Source organism: Macrosteles quadrilineatus, unplaced genomic scaffold (genome assembly GCF_028750875.1).
Source record: "Macrosteles quadrilineatus isolate MER2022 unplaced genomic scaffold, UCM_ALF_1.0 Scaffold_8__2_contigs__length_117827958, whole genome shotgun sequence".
NCBI lineage: Eukaryota > Metazoa > Arthropoda > Insecta > Hemiptera > Cicadellidae > Macrosteles > Macrosteles quadrilineatus.
The window spans coordinates 51873690-51890833 of NW_026542601.1; the positions used below are offsets into that span (position 1 = coordinate 51873690).

The following is a 17144-nucleotide window of genomic DNA, read 5'->3' on the forward strand; positions in this document are numbered from 1 at the left end:
TTTGGCAAGTTAGGTTAGTTTAACCTAACTAACACATCGCTGGTCTCGGTCACGAAGGAGGTAATTGAATTAGTTAAAATTGTTCTTTATGTAAGAGCAAACTAAGTTAACTTACAGAAGACCGTTGAAGATGTGACAGTAGGGTTGTAAGTGGCTAAGTTTAGTGCTGCAAAACAAAATTATAGGATCATAGGCTAGTTAACTTAACTCACAGTCACAGCCAATTGTAGAATTAAGTTTAGACCTAGCCAATGTAACTAGACTTGTCAAACTCACAAACGTTTAATAGCCTGTAACTAGAGTTCTGTTGTTCTGTTCGTGGTTCTGTTCTAATCGTTTTTAAACGTCGTCTGCGTCGAGCGGTTAGGTCTGATAAGAGTGACCATAGAGTAGCGAATTAAAGGAATGAGAGTGAAAAATGTCTTTAACATCAACATAATCAATACTCTTTGGCCTCAGTATCTATGCAAAACTGCAAAGAAAAATTATAAAACAGCTGCGTCTAGATTTTGGCTTCATACAAGTAGGCCTAGTTAAGTCTAATTTATTTTTAAACTTTAGTTCAAAAGACGTTGTTAAGAGTAAGGTTGTGATAAAAATCACTATAGCTCAAGAAATATATAAGTAGCGAGGAAAGTAGCTAATATTCCGCTACAACTACTTATAAAAAGTAGCTCGCTACTTCTCTAGCTACAAAATTTGAAAAGAAGCATAGCTACAGCTAACACTACAAAAAAAACAGCGCGCTACTTGTAGCGCGCTAATTCCCAACACTGCTCAGGACTATAGGCTTATCATCGTATACTTAATATTCATTAATATCTGTCAAATTTGTATTTTATCTATTTAATTGGTCTATTCATATAGGTATTTTGAAAATAATCCTTCCATAAGATAGATAAATACCGGTACATAGGCCTAACTCTTCACTGAGCTAAGTGGGTTATATTGGGTATTTTCACCAGTGAAGTGGGTAAAATTAAGTTACCAAAGTAAATTAGAAACCATGTTTATTCGTGTTATTCACTATTTATGAAGTACAAGTAATACAGTGATGTTGAGATGCCTCGAGCATGTGTTGTTCCTGGTTGCAAATCAAATTATAGAAATAGTGTAAAAGATGAAGGAGTTACTAGTACATTTTCTTTCCGAAGAATCCTGAATTGTGTAGGGCGTGGATTCGTGCAATTTCTAGAACAGATTGGGAACCCAATGCAAGCTCTGTGGTATGTATTAAACATTTTCATGAGGATGATGTAAGTTTGACTGAAAAGTTCCAAGACAATGGGGAATGGCATGAAAGGCGTAAATCTCATCAACTCGATCCATTCCAACGGCAGGTTTTTATTATCTGAAATAAGAACAAAAAATATTCATAGAGCATTAATTAATAAACAATTACAGTACTAGAAATTATCTATAAGTATAAAAGAGGATGTTTGTATATATATTTGGCAGTGATAAACTTAGACACCGCTGAACCGATTGCCACGAAACTTGGTACATACGTGTAGAATTTCATGGAATAGGTTTATACACCATCAATTTCGTGATCCGTCCAATCGGCTCCGCCCCAGTGGCTCTGGAGTTTCCCATGTTAACCTTATGAGAAATGGAATTAATGAATCTTAACAGCTGTTTAAACAATTAAACAAGTTGGTTCTGTTCTATAATGTTCAATAGCATTAAAGTTACAAGGATTACCAACAGGGTGCAGCACTATTATTTCTTTTACATTTATGTATGTAAAAGATTGACAGCTAATTAACAGTTAATTAACATTAATTTAGCTAATTAACATTAGCTTATTAACAGCTAATTTTCAACCAAAAGGTGAGTGAACATAGCGAACGAACTTCAACCAGGACGTGATTGAGCCATGCGAACAAGCTCACTTGTGAAGTTAAACGGGGCAAGGCCCGTGGGTACAGCTAGTTGGATATATATGTATCTGGCTGAAAAAAATTAAAATGTTAATTCTCAAGCTAACACTGTTTACTACACTCCAATGTATCTAATGAAAATTAATAAAATCATGTTGACCTAATAAACTCTATTAGTTCTCCACACCATCTAGGTACAAACTATTTTCAATTTATTCATATTTGCAACCATAGTGGAACATTTTTACAAAATTTCAAAGTTATAGGCCTAGCTCAAACAGTTAAGGAGTCATGAATGTTTATGTAAAAATCAAATACAAAAACATAGACCGAAAACGGAATGAGATAGGTCACATGTTATAGTACGTTTTTTGTTTCTTTTGACATGCTGAATGTCAATTTGATGTTGAAATGCAAAAAAGAGTCAAAGCAGCAGAAAAATCAAGTTTTGACTTAATAAAATTTATACATTCTTACCACCAAGACTGTGTGTACAAAATAATACAAAGTTTACGTACTTCTGTCTGTTTTCAGTCTTGAAAATAGTCTGGGGATGACTAGTTTCAGGTCAAAGACCCATTATCAAATCCACATCAAATTGAAGAGTTTATAATCCGACGGAACGGAAGTCTTCATCAAAACGTACATATACACGAGTCGACACAAAGTTCAAATTTTCACACGGATATGAGTACCTAACTTACATTTAAAAAGCTATAGGCCGGCCACATTCTTTCACGCACAGGACAAACCGACACAGGAACTATGGATTAGTCCACAATATTTCTAAGGCGGTTTTAGGGGAGGGGGAATTTAACCTAAAACTGCCTAATATTGTAATGAAATCCATAGTTCCTGTGTCGATTAGTTATTGTTTGTCGGACATGATGGAACTGTGGATAGTTCCATCGTGTCCGCCATACAAACTGTGTCAGTGTGTCGGTTTATCCAGTATGTGAACGAATGTGGCCGGCCAATAGCTTTTTAAATGTATATAAATGTGCTTGTATCTATGTGTAAATTTGAGCTTTATGTGTCGACTCGTATATACTGCATATACATTTTGTTGAAGACCTCTGTCGGATTATAGACTCTCCAGTTTGATGTGGATTTGATAATGGGTCTTTGACGCGAAGCTAGTCATCCCCAGACTAATTTTTTAAGACTGAAAACGCGTGATGAGGTACGTAAGTTTTATACGGTTTATAGACTTGTTCTTTCACTAAAAAATCCCAATAAAGACTTAATACTTTTGAAAATAAAATATTAAGAAGCGTTTTTTGGACCAATAAAAGATAAGTTTTGTGGAGAATAAAAAAATAGGGCGTTGAGGGAATTTCATAGAGAACTAGATAGGTACCTATTGCGGTAGTGGCAAGTAGAAGGTTGAGATAGCTGGGCCACATTCAAAAGACAGGTGAAAGAGAGATAGTAAAGCATGTGATAAGAGGTACTATGGAGGATAGGAGACCATTGGGAAGACCAAGGATGCAATGGATTAATAAGGTTACAAAAGTCCTAAGGAGAATGGGAGGAAACCTAGAGCTGGCAGAAGATGGAGGATCCTGGAGGCACATGGTTGGCGAGGCCAAAGACCGCCTAGGGTTTAAATGGCCACAGGAGTGCGTAAGTAAGTAACGGTAGATAATATAACGGCTGTGATCTCGGGTATTATTCATGATGACATTATAATAAATTATAAATCCACACTAAGACAAATTTATTTCTACTGAAGCTAATGGTTACCCGTCTCAGGTAGGCTAATCTGTTAGATATTATATAAGTTAGGTAGGCTATATCATTTACTGTTATGTCTATTGAGCTATTATGAATGTTTAGTCTATGTTTAACCAGTTTAACATTAGACAACAATGTAACAATAAGTTTAATAGATCACCACTAGTGATATGGGTAGCTATTATAAACTAATTAATTAGGCCCAAATGTAATAAAAAAAAAAAAATAAAATAAAATTTTTTTTAAATAAAAAACTATTTTGAATTACACTTTTAATTAGTCTGCAAGCTGTAAATAATTAACACATTCCGCTGCTGAAAACCTTTAAACAGGCGCTCGCCAATTGCGGCGAGGCCTGGGCGGAGCCCCGACGCGCTAACTGAATCAGCGATCGCTATTGGTATTGAAATATCTCAGTAAGACGAATCACAAAAGAGCAGTGGTGATTGTTCTGCGTTACTCCGAAAGTGGACGTAGTTCACTGAAACACCCAAAGGTAGCAGCACTGCCTGGATCAATAACCAGAGTCTCTGTAATACGGCTCGAATTGAGATATCCCCGAAAACGGGACAAAAGCATTGCCAGACGGGATTTTACGGGCAATTTTTGTACCAACCTACACCAGAATAAAGCTCGCATTATAAGCTACAGGCTGGTAAAGATTACAACGTTCCCCGGACAATGGCTGAACCACACTGATCCGGCAAACAATGCAATGCGCGATCCCCCACCGGTGGACCCGCCGCATTGAATGTGTTAAAATGCAGTTGAATTTTTTTAATTCAAATTTTTAGTTTAATTGGTTAATAATAGTTACCCAGATCAAACAACTGATTTTTCCGTTCCCTTTAAACAATTGTAAAAAACAAGATTGCATCTTTATTACATCGAAATTCAAACAAGTTTATGCATTTCAACTCACTCTTTCATTTAGGCTGATACCAATAATTGGCAAAGCCATGTAGGTACGGATGTAATTTCATTAAACTTACCAACATTAAGTAGCATTTGCATTTGTTTGGTTTAGCCTTGCTCGGTCCCCATATTTTTTTCTGAATGGAAAAATGTTGTAGCAATTAGTTCAACCACCATCCTCCTATTTACTAGTTACATCTACTGTAGATGTACTGTTGTAGAAATCTTTCACCCATGCTGTTCAGCAATCCAACCTGGTAAAACATAAATGAGTTAGATGATCTCTACTACATACATTGACATCCAGACAAGTTTTTTTTTTTATTCAACTCTTTCATTTAGGGCTGATACCAATAATTGGCGAAGCCATTAAGGTTAAGATTTAATTATCCTACATTGAACCATTGAGCCTGCATGCCTGTTACTTAATTCCCTAAGCATTAAATGATCATGGTAGACTAAATAGGTTATCAGTTAGATGTCCACAGTGAAGCCTAGCCTAGGCACTCCCTGATACTACCTTGTCTGGACAAAAATTTAGAGAAACTAACTATGTAATGCTTCTATAGGCTATGTCTAACCCACGAATACAGTACTAACTTAACTTAGAACAGGAACAGGCCAATGATAGGCTTTAAACGAACAGACACGGTATGGATCATAAATTTAATGTCTATAATGCTGTAAAGTTAAGACAATAGGTCAGTAGCACGAATACTTTCGTGAAGGTCATTTTGTTGTTCAATTATTACTTTAAAAAATACATTTAAATTTATCTGCGTTCAACTTTATGAAGGGATTAAATATACGCAATTTATGGATGCTACTTTCAGATCTATGTTGGCTATATTTATAAAGACAATGCCTAGACCAAACTACAAAATAGGCTTACTTAATAAGTTAATAAATACATTGGCAATTTGACAATAAGATTAGAACTGAAATCTGAGCTGGTTCTTTAATCTATAGTTTTTAGTTTTTGTTACCAAAATCAAACTTACGTATTGTTGCTGATAAAACTCGATTCTTCAAATGATTTAGATAAATAATAATTAACTTAGCATATTTTGTGAAAATAATGTACTGTACAAGTTGAATAACAACAGACTACTTCTACTTGATTATACAACTGTACTTTACTTACTTGTCTGGTCTGCATTCTGCAAGTGCAAGTGCAAAGTGTGTAAATATTAAAAGTGCGTGTCGGCGTCGGCTGCTTCCAATCCAAACAAAATGTAAACAAAACAGTCACGTGACACAGCACCACTTGCGACGTTGCCAGTTCGATGGCCGCGGCCTGTAGTTAAAGGCGGCCGTGCCGACACGCACTTTTAATATTTACACACTTTGCACTTGCACTTGCAGAATGCAGACCAGACAAGTAAGTAAAGTACAGTTGTATAATCAAGTAGAAGTAGTCTGTTGTTATTCAACTTGTACAGTACATTATTTTCACAAAATATGCTAAGTTAATTATTATTTATCTAAATCATTTGAAGAATCGAGTTTTATCAGCAACAATACGTAAGTTTGATTTTGGTAACAAAAACTAAAAACTATAGATTAAAGAACCAGCTCAGATTTCAGTTCTAATCTTATTGTCAAATTGCCAATGTATTTATTAACTTATTAAGTAAGCCTATTTTGTAGTTTGGTCTAGGCATTGTCTTTATAAATATAGCCAACATAGATCTGAAAGTAGCATCCATAAATTGCGTATATTTAATCCCTTCATAAAGTTGAACGCAGATAAATTTAAATGTATTTTTTAAAGTAATAATTGAACAACAAAATGACCTTCACGAAAGTATTCGTGCTACTGACCTATTGTCTTAACTTTACAGCATTATAGACATTAAATTTATGATCCATACCGTGTCTGTTCGTTTAAAGCCTATCATTGGCCTGTTCCTGTTCTAAGTTAAGTTAGTACTGTATTCGTGGGTTAGACATAGCCTATAGAAGCATTACATAGTTAGTTTCTCTAAATTTTTGTCCAGACAAGGTAGTATCAGGGAGTGCCTAGGCTAGGCTTCACTGTGGACATCTAACTGATAACCTATTTAGTCTACCATGATCATTTAATGCTTAGGGAATTAAGTAACAGGCATGCAGGCTCAATGGTTCAATGTAGGATAATTAAATCTTAACCTTAATGGCTTCGCCAATTATTGGTATCAGCCCTAAATGAAAGAGTTGAATAAAAAAAAAAACTTGTCTGGATGTCAATGTATGTAGTAGAGATCATCTAACTCATTTATGTTTTACCAGGTTGGATTGCTGAACAGCATGGGTGAAAGATTTCTACAACAGTACATCTACAGTAGATGTAACTAGTAAATAGGAGGATGGTGGTTGAACTAATTGCTACAACATTTTTCCATTCAGAAAAAAATATGGGGACCGAGCAAGGCTAAACCAAACAAATGCAAATGCTACTTAATGTTGGTAAGTTTAATGAAATTACATCCGTACCTACATGGCTTTGCCAATTATTGGTATCAGCCTAAATGAAAGAGTGAGTTGAAATGCATAAACTTGTTTGAATTTCGATGTAATAAAGATGCAATCTTGTTTTTTACAATTGTTTAAAGGGAACGGAAAAATCAGTTGTTTGATCTGGGTAACTATTATTAACCAATTAAACTAAAAATTTGAATTAAAAAAATTCAACTGCATTTTAACACATTCAATGCGGCGGGTCCACCGGTGGGGGATCGCGCATTGCATTGTTTGCCGGATCAGTGTGGTTCAGCCATTGTCCGGGGAACGTTGTAATCTTTACCAGCCTGTAGCTTATAATGCGAGCTTTATTCTGGTGTAGGTTGGTACAAAAATTGCCCGTAAAATCCCGTCTGGCAATGCTTTTGTCCCGTTTTCGGGGATATCTCAATTCGAGCCGTATTACAGAGACTCTGGTTATTGATCCAGGCAGTGCTGCTACCTTTGGGTGTTTCAGTGAACTACGTCCACTTTCGGAGTAACGCAGAACAATCACCACTGCTCTTTTGTGATTCGTCTTACTGAGATATTTCAATACCAATAGCGATCGCTGATTCAGTTAGCGCGTCGGGGCTCCGCCCAGGCCTCGCCGCAATTGGCGAGCGCCTGTTTAAAGGTTTTCAGCAGCGGAATGTGTTAATTATTTACAGCTTGCAGACTAATTAAAAGTGTAATTCAAAATAGTTTTTTATTTAAAAAAAATTTTATTTTATTTTTTTTTTTTTATTACATTTGGGCCTAATTAATTAGTTTATAATAGCTACCCATATCACTAGTGGTGATCTATTAAACTTATTGTTACATTGTTGTCTAATGTTAAACTGGTTAAACATAGACTAAACATTCATAATAGCTCAATAGACATAACAGTAAATGATATAGCCTACCTAACTTATATAATATCTAACAGATTAGCCTACCTGAGACGGGTAACCATTAGCTTCAGTAGAAATAAATTTGTCTTAGTGTGGATTTATAATTTATTATAATGTCATCATGAATAATACCCTGCGGTTTCGGGGTTAGAATAGGATCGCAGCCCTCCCGGGCTTGTCGTAAGAGGCGACTAAAAGGGTGACTGACGTCCTCACTGGGAGTCCCTGGGAGTGCCCCTGTTGTGTTGCAGGGGCTGATGTGTGCTCTGCACTGCCGATGGGCATTCCCAGTGTGTCGTGAGGAGCCAGCCACTTCGGTCCTTGGTCAGGAAGTGCGGCATGGATGCAGAGGTCGGGCTCTGCATTGCAACAGGTGACCCCCGGCACGTCAGGTATCCGGTGCTGGGCAAACGGAGGTCGGGCCCCGGGGAACTGGGGTAGGGGATTGTCCCCGAGGGTATACCCGCTCCTGACTAAATCCGGGCCGTCTCTTGCCGCACGATGCGCTGGTAAACACATGTATGGCTTGTCAAAACCCCCCACCCAACACATTATTTAACAGCAGCTCAAATGAGCAAAAATCGAAGTCGGAAAAGGAGTGGAGCCCTTTTGGGCGTAGCTCCAAGGTCAAGAGGTCGCCACCAGCGAACAACGTTAAGGCAACTCCACCACCTGCAACCTTTAAGGGCTCAAATGAGTTCCCCCCACTAAGATCTCCTTTGACAAGTGGAGAAGGAAAAGTAGACGTTGAACCGGCGTTGACGGGAACCCTCCTGGAAAGTACAGCGCCGAAAATCAGCCCCCAGAGGTCGGATCCTGAACTTCAGCGTTACCGTCAACAATACGACGATGCTGATGAGGAGGAGTCTGACCTCCTGGTAGAGATGATGGACCTCATCAATAATATGGAGGGAACCTTGAAGCTCCGGACCAACGTAAACCGGTCAATCAAGGACGGTCTCCCAAAGGTGAAGGATCGGGTTGCCCGAGTTCTCGAAATTAAAGGCTTGATGAGACAGGCTTTAGTTAATGAACGGGAGCTTGTGAACCAAGTTTTAGCCCCTAAACTGAACGACAAGGGCGGGAATCAAAGGAAACGGGCAAGGAGCTCACCAGCGGAGAGCCCCGATCTTCCTGAATTGGCCAATCAGCCTCTGTCAGATGTTGAGCAGAAGGTCGAGGACAGGGCCACCCAGATGACACCCCCTACTGAGCACACTCCAGCTCTAAAGAAGCGCCCTCAGCAGACCAGGGAGCTTGCCTCTCTCCCAACGGTTGACGGAAGCAGCTCTATGAACTCTGCTGTGGCACCATCAAATGTGGGTAACTGGGAGAAGAGGCTTTCCCGCAAAGAAAAGAGGAAATTGAGACGAATGGAGGCTGTCTCTAACAAAGAACCTGCAGCAAGAGATCGAAAGATTGCTGATCCTGCTCCGGCGAGGGAGGTTCGTGGAAAGGCCCCCCCTGTTTCAAAGAAACCCAGGCCGAGAAAGCCCAGGGCTGAGGCAATCCTGATCAATCCCTTAGGGGGGCGCTCTTTTGCTGAAGTCTTGGGTCGACTCAAGTCTAAGGCCAAGCCAGAGGAGACAGATACGATTGTTAAGTCAATCAGGTGTACCCAGAATGGGAAAGTTCTCCTCGAGCTGGGGAAATCTGGTGACCGAGTGGCTTTTGCTGCAAAGGTCAGAGAGGCTCTGGGGGACCACGGTACTGTTCGGGAACTCGAGCCTAGGACCTCGGTGGAGATCCGGGACCTTGACGGTCTTTCGACTGAGGCTGAAGTCAGGGAGGCTATCAACAAGGCCATCCCTGATATCCAAAATGCCGACTCCCTTAAAGTATGGCTTACGCGGCCCAACCGCAGCGAGCAACGCATAGCTATCGCTGAAATGCGAAACCAAGATGCCAGCAAGCTGCTTAATCTCACACACCTGAGAATTGGATGGGTCAATTGCAGGCTCAGACGGAGGGTGGTTGTACCGCGATGCTTTCGCTGCCTCGGGTTTGGTCACTCTTCCCGAAACTGTAAAGGACCCGACCTATCCAAGAATTGTTTCAGGTGTGGCGGCTCGGGCCACAACAGGAAGAACTGTACCGCAGCAGAGCGTTGTTTTCTCTGCGCAGAGAAAGGCCAAAAGGACGCCTCATTAGGTCACATTCCAGGGGCTGGGCGATGCAGTGTTTTCAAGGCTGCACTCGACCTTGAGAAGGCTAGGTCTGGGAAGTGAGGATTCTCCAGGGTAACCTTGAGAGGTCCAGAACGGCTGACTCCCTCTTAGATCAGCTGGCCCAAGAGATCGGTGCGGACACCCTTCTGATCAGCGAGCAGTACCGTGACAGGGACCCACACTTCTGGTTCCCAGATTCTCTTGGTACTGCCGCTTGTTGGGTTCGAAACAGCACGGAAGCACCAGTGCGAGATCACGGACGCGGCCGAGGCTTCGTTTGGGTCAGGTGTAGGGACGTCACGTTTTTTAGTGTCTACCTTACCCCCAACGAGCCAATTCGGGAATTCCGTCTGAAGATTGACCGCTTAGAAGACAGTGTACGGGGTACCGTTGGGCATGTCGTTGTTGCTGGTGATTTTAATGCGAGGGCTGTGGAGTGGGGTATGACCTCTACAAACTCCCGGGGGAAATACATCCTGGACTTTGCCGCCAGGGCCGGACTTGTCGTCTTAAACGAGGGCGACACGCCTACTTTCCGGCGCCCCGGCATGAGAGGTACGATCCCCGATATCTCCTTCTCGTCGGAATCACTACTAGCACGGATCTCCAACTGGAGAGTCATAGAAAACCTCACGGCAAGTGATCATCAGTACATCGTTTTTGATATACTGGATGAACATCATAATCAGGCGCCTGTATCACGATCTGGACCACGCCGATGGAATACGGACAAGCTGGATGTTGAGAAGTTCACTGACGTAATCTCACGGGGAGCGCTGGTGAATTCTGCTGCACCTGTTGACGCCGAGGCATTGGTAACGTCCACGATGGAACTGATTGTCTCGGCTTGTGACCAGGCCATGCCACGCAGGGGACGCCGTCGCGATAAGCAAGCTGTGTACTGGTGGACTTTAGAGATCTCGAACCTTCGGAAAGCTTGTCTGAAAGCCAGACGTGCCGCTATGAGGGCCAGAAGATTCCCGGATTTCGAGGCTAAGTCAGCGGCTTATAGGGCTGCGAAGAAAGCTCTTCGTCGGGCTATCATCAGGAGCAAGGTTAGCTGTTGGAGGAGGCTTCAGGAGGATGTTGACTCTGATCCTTGGGGACTGGGCTACAAGGTTGTAACCCAGAAACTCGGCGCCCGATCACCACCTTCCGTCATGGAGGGCACCACCATGGACAGGATCGTCACCGCCCTTTTCCCGTCTCATCCTCGGCGGCCTTTTTTCGACTATGGCGAGGTAGGGGACATTCCACTCTTTAGCATTAAAGAGCTGGAATCATCTGTCCTCTCCCTGAAAAATAGAAAGGCACCTGGTCCTGATGGTATTCCCAGTGAGGCTCTCAAGAAGGTATTCTCAGTTAACCCCCTCTTACTGCTGAGAATGTACAACACATGCCTGTGCGAAGGGGTTTTCCCAACTCCTTGGAAAAGGGCTAGGCTTGTGCTAATCAGCAAGGGGAAAGGTGACCCGAATATGCCGTCGTCTTATAGACCCCTCTGTATGTTGGATGTGGCCGGAAAACTCTTCGAGAAACTGATCCGCTGCCGCCTGACGTCTGCCGTGGAAGCTGCCGGAGATTTGTCTCCTCGTCAGTACGGCTTCAGAAAGGGTCGGTCAACAATCGACGCGATATCCGAGGTACACAGAGCGGTAGAGCGTGCCGAGAGCTTCAATCATTACTCTCGCCGTATCGTGCTTCTTGTTACGCTAGATGTCAAGAATGCTTTTAACTCGGCGAGATGGGTCGATATGTTGAGCGCGTTGAGGAATAGCTTCCGCGTACCAGCATATCTGTTGAGGCTGATCGAGGACTACCTGCGCTGCAGAACTCTTAATTACGAAACTAAAGATGGTTCGCGGACGATGGATGTTACTTCCGGTGCCGCGCAAGGTTCGATACTCGGCCCAGATTTGTGGAACGCTGCCTACGACAGCCTTCTGAGATCTGAGATGCCAGAGGAGACCGTTTTAGTTGGGTACGCCGATGACGTCGCAGCCCTCATTGCTGCACGCAACGTTGAGCTAGCCCAACTGAAACTGAACCAAGTCATGCGCGTTGTAAACGCCTGGATGACTGATCATGGTCTGACACTCGCTCTGAGCAAGACAGAGATCGTCATCCTCACGAAAAAACGGATTGAAACCATCGTTCCGCTACGAGTTGGGAACGTAGTTGTCCAAACCACGCGAACCGCCAAGTACCTTGGTGTCATGGTGGACAACAAGCTGAGCTGGAGGGACCAGATCTTCCGTACGGCGGACAAGGCTGCTAGGAGTGTTGCTGCTCTTAGTAGGCTTATGGCCAATGTCGGTGGTCCCCGGTCCAGCCGTAGAAGACTACTGATGTCTGCAGTCCAGTCCGTGCTTCTCTACGGCTCTGAGGTGTGGGCAGACGCGCTTAACAAGGAGGCGTATAGGTTGAGGCTCGCACGAGTGCAGCGTCAGGCGGCACTCAGGGTCGCTTCCGCGTACCGTACGGTGTCCGAACCGGCCGTTTTGGTGATCGCTGGAGTTATCCCAGTCAAACTCTTGGCAGCGGAGAGGAAGGCAATCTACCAGAGACAAGGCTACATTGGAAAGGACGCTGCAAGAACAGAAGAGCGCTCCCGCACTTTTCAGATGTGGCAAGAAAGCTGGGAAAGGGAGACTCGAGGACGTTGGACTGCCAGACTCATCAGGCAGGTCCAACCGTGGGTAGAACGGCGGCACGGTGAGGTTGACTATTACCTCACGCAGTTCTTGTCAGGTCACGGCTATTTTCAGTCGTACCTGCACTTGATGGCCAAAACGAATTCACCTGACTGCATTTACTGCCCATGCATTCCCGACGACGCGGAACACACTTTTTTCCACTGTCCACAATGGGATATGCTTCGCCAGGAGGCCATTCAACATCTTGGGGTGCTGTCGATTGAATCGATCTGTGAGACCTTGCTGAAGGGTGAGGACAACTGGGACTGCTGGTCGCACTTTGTCCGGAATGTCCTTCAAGCTAAAAAGAATGATCTAGATCGGAACATAGTCTAGATTTGATAAGAAATAAACGGCTAGACACGGCGTAAGCCCCTCGGGCGTAGGCAAACTCGGCCTAGTTCTGATGAAGTGCGACAAGTGTTCCCAGGCTAGTGTCCGAAGAGTAGAGGAGGTTTTTAGTGGGTAGTCTCTGGGCCTTAAGCCCGTTGGAGTCCCACACTACAGGCTAGCAACCTGTGTGCATAAATGCATTTTCCCACCTCTCCCTAAAAAAAAAAAAAAAAAAAAAAAAATCATGAATAATACCCGAGATCACAGCCGTTATATTATCTACCGTTACTTACTTACGCACTCCTGTGGCCATTTAAACCCTAGGCGGTCTTTGGCCTCGCCAACCATGTGCCTCCAGGATCCTCCATCTTCTGCCAGCTCTAGGTTTCCTCCCATTCTCCTTAGGACTTTTGTAACCTTATTAATCCATTGCATCCTTGGTCTTCCCAATGGTCTCCTATCCTCCATAGTACCTCTTATCACATGCTTTACTATCTCTCTTTCACCTGTCTTTTGAATGTGGCCCAGCTATCTCAACCTTCTACTTGCCACTACCGCAATAGGTACCTATCTAGTTCTCTATGAAATTCCCTCAACGCCCTATTTTTTTATTCTCCACAAAACTTATCTTTTATTGGTCCAAAAAACGCTTCTTAATATTTTATTTTCAAAAGTATTAAGTCTTTATTGGGATTTTTTAGTGAAAGAACAAGTCTATAAACCGTATAAAACTTACGTACCTCATCACGCGTTTTCAGTCTTAAAAAATTAGTCTGGGGATGACTAGCTTCGCGTCAAAGACCCATTATCAAATCCACATCAAACTGGAGAGTCTATAATCCGACAGAGGTCTTCAACAAAATGTATATGCAGTATATACGAGTCGACACATAAAGCTCAAATTTACACATAGATACAAGCACATTTATATACATTTAAAAAGCTATTGGCCGGCCACATTCGTTCACATACTGGATAAACCGACACACTGACACAGTTTGTATGGCGGACACGATGGAACTATCCACAGTTCCATCATGTCCGACAAACAATAACTAATCGACACAGGAACTATGGATTTCATTACAATATTAGGCAGTTTTAGGTTAAATTCCCCCTCCCCTAAAACCGCCTTAGAAATATTGTGGACTAATCCATAGTTCCTGTGTCGGTTTGTCCTGTGCGTGAAAGAATGTGGCCGGCCTATAGCTTTTTAAATGTAAGTTAGGTACTCATATCCGTGTGAAAATTTGAACTTTGTGTCGACTCGTGTATATGTACGTTTTGATGAAGACTTCCGTTCCGTCGGATTATAAACTCTTCAATTTGATGTGGATTTGATAATGGGTCTTTGACCTGAAACTAGTCATCCCCAGACTATTTTCAAGACTGAAAACAGACAGAAGTACGTAAACTTTGTATTATTTTGTACACACAGTCTTGGTGGTAAGAATGTATAAATTTTATTAAGTCAAAACTTGATTTTTCTGCTGCTTTGACTCTTTTTTGCATTTCAACATCAAATTGACATTCAGCATGTCAAAAGAAACAAAAAACGTACTATAACATGTGACCTATCTCATTCCGTTTTCGGTCTATGTTTTTGTATTTGATTTTTACATAAACATTCATGACTCCTTAACTGTTTGAGCTAGGCCTATAACTTTGAAATTTTGTAAAAATGTTCCACTATGGTTGCAAATATGAATAAATTGAAAATAGTTTGTACCTAGATGGTGTGGAGAACTAATAGAGTTTATTAGGTCAACATGATTTTATTAATTTTCATTAGATACATTGGAGTGTAGTAAACAGTGTTAGCTTGAGAATTAACATTTTAATTTTTTTCAGCCAGATACATATATATCCAACTAGCTGTACCCACGGGCCTTGCCCCGTTTAACTTCACAAGTGAGCTTGTTCGCATGGCTCAATCACGTCCTGGTTGAAGTTCGTTCGCTATGTTCACTCACCTTTTGGTTGAAAATTAGCTGTTAATAAGCTAATGTTAATTAGCTAAATTAATGTTAATTAACTGTTAATTAGCTGTCAATCTTTTACATACATAAATGTAAAAGAAATAATAGTGCTGCACCCTGTTGGTAATCCTTGTAACTTTAATGCTATTGAACATTATAGAACAGAACCAACTTGTTTAATTGTTTAAACAGCTGTTAAGATTCATTAATTCCATTTCTCATAAGGTTAACATGGGAAACTCCAGAGCCACTGGGGCGGAGCCGATTGGACGGATCACGAAATTGATGGTGTATAAACCTATTCCATGAAATTCTACACGTATGTACCAAGTTTCGTGGCAATCGGTTCAGCGGTGTCTAAGTTTATCACTGCCAAATATATATACAAACATCCTCTTTTATACTTATAGATAATTTCTAGTACTGTAATTGTTTATTAATTAATGCTCTATGAATATTTTTTGTTCTTATTTCAGATAATAAAAACCTGCCGTTGGAATGGATCGAGTTGATGAGATTTACGCCTTTCATGCCATTCCCCATTGTCTTGGAACTTTTCAGTCAAACTTACATCATCCTCATGAAAATGTTTAATACATACCACAGAGCTTGCATTGGGTTCCCAATCTGTTCTAGAAATTGCACGAATCCACGCCCTACACAATTCAGGATTCTTCGGAAAGAAAATGTACTAGTAACTCCTTCATCTTTTACACTATTTCTATAATTTGATTTGCAACCAGGAACAACACATGCTCGAGGCATCTCAACATCACTGTATTACTTGTACTTCATAAATAGTGAATAACACGAATAAACATGGTTTCTAATTTACTTTGGTAACTTAATTTTACCCACTTCACTGGTGAAAATACCCAATATAACCCACTTAGCTCAGTGAAGAGTTAGGCCTATGTACCGGTATTTATCTATCTTATGGAAGGATTATTTTCAAAATACCTATATGAATAGACCAATTAAATAGATAAAATACAAATTTGACAGATATTAATGAATATTAAGTATACGATGATAAGCCTATAGTCCTGAGCAGTGTTGGGAATTAGCGCGCTACAAGTAGCGCGCTGTTTTTTTTGTAGTGTTAGCTGTAGCTATGCTTCTTTTCAAATTTTGTAGCTAGAGAAGTAGCGAGCTACTTTTTATAAGTAGTTGTAGCGGAATATTAGCTACTTTCCTCGCTACTTATATATTTCTTGAGCTATAGTGATTTTTATCACAACCTTACTCTTAACAACGTCTTTTGAACTAAAGTTTAAAAATAAATTAGACTTAACTAGGCCTACTTGTATGAAGCCAAAATCTAGACGCAGCTGTTTTATAATTTTTCTTTGCAGTTTTGCATAGATACTGAGGCCAAAGAGTATTGATTATGTTGATGTTAAAGACATTTTTCACTCTCATTCCTTTAATTCGCTACTCTATGGTCACTCTTATCAGACCTAACCGCTCGACGCAGACGACGTTTAAAAACGATTAGAACAGAACCACGAACAGAACAACAGAACTCTAGTTACAGGCTATTAAACGTTTGTGAGTTTGACAAGTCTAGTTACATTGGCTAGGTCTAAACTTAATTCTACAATTGGCTGTGACTGTGAGTTAAGTTAACTAGCCTATGATCCTATAATTTTGTTTTGCAGCACTAAACTTAGCCACTTACAACCCTACTGTCACATCTTCAACGGTCTTCTGTAAGTTAACTTAGTTTGCTCTTACATAAAGAACAATTTTAACTAATTCAATTACCTCCTTCGTGACCGAGACCAGCGATGTGTTAGTTAGGTTAAACTAACCTAACTTGCCAAATGAAATAATCGGTACGGTATATCAAATAGGCTAATCTAGGCCTTAAGGCTTAAGTTATATAGATATTTATCATTTGAATGAGTGTAGGACAGAGACTAAAGTGCAGCTATAAGTTAATATTTAAGTTAAAATAAAGGGTTTAGGCTTACACACTTAAAGTTGATAGGACATTTTCCAGTAGATGACACGTCAACTAAGCTAACCCTGTTGAATAACCAAAATATCGCAT

The 17144-nt window shown here is 41.1% G+C and overlaps 1 long non-coding RNA gene across 2 annotated transcripts; it reads right to left on the reverse strand.

The window, feature by feature from the left end:
* Positions 1 to 993: 993 nt before the first annotated feature.
* Positions 994 to 5779, reverse strand: LOC129000836 (uncharacterized). Of its 2 annotated transcripts, none has more exons than XR_008491361.1 (3): positions 5680 to 5779; positions 4613 to 4789; positions 994 to 1351 (listed from the first exon to the last, which is right to left on the reverse strand). It is a non-coding gene; the product is annotated as an uncharacterized LOC129000836 (long non-coding RNA). The 2 variants fall into 2 exon arrangements; XR_008491360.1 differs by having other exon boundaries at positions 5537 to 5694.
* Positions 5780 to 17144: the final 11365 nt, after the last annotated feature.